Consider the following 453-nt stretch of genomic DNA (forward strand, 5'->3'; position numbering starts at 1 on the left):
TAAATAATAAATAATATTTATTTAACTTTTTCCTTAAATAAAGAATTAGTTTAATCCAATAACATTAAATTGTCAATTTAAAAATATTATTTCTTATGATATAATATTCTTTTTCCTACCCCCCTTTATTCTTACCTATCCTATTCTCTGTACTTCCTGCTTTTTTCTTTATTCTTATATGTATCATAACCCCTTACTAATAATTAAATCTTATTAATGTACTTTACTTGCTTTATTTTACTTGCTTTACTTGCTTTTGCTTCCTCCTCTTTTCCTTCTTATTTATTTTTATACCTTATCACACTCCTTTCTCCCACCTCCCCACTCCCATTCCAATAACAAATTTTAAACCCAAACCCAACTAAAAATATAATAATTCCCCTACTTGCCTTTTAAAAATAATGAAAATTTTAATTAAAATTAATATAAAAATCTTTATTTTCAAACTAATTA

This window comes from Atta colombica, unplaced genomic scaffold, assembly GCF_001594045.1.
Source record: "Atta colombica isolate Treedump-2 unplaced genomic scaffold, Acol1.0 scaffold95, whole genome shotgun sequence".
Lineage (NCBI taxonomy): Eukaryota > Metazoa > Arthropoda > Insecta > Hymenoptera > Formicidae > Atta > Atta colombica.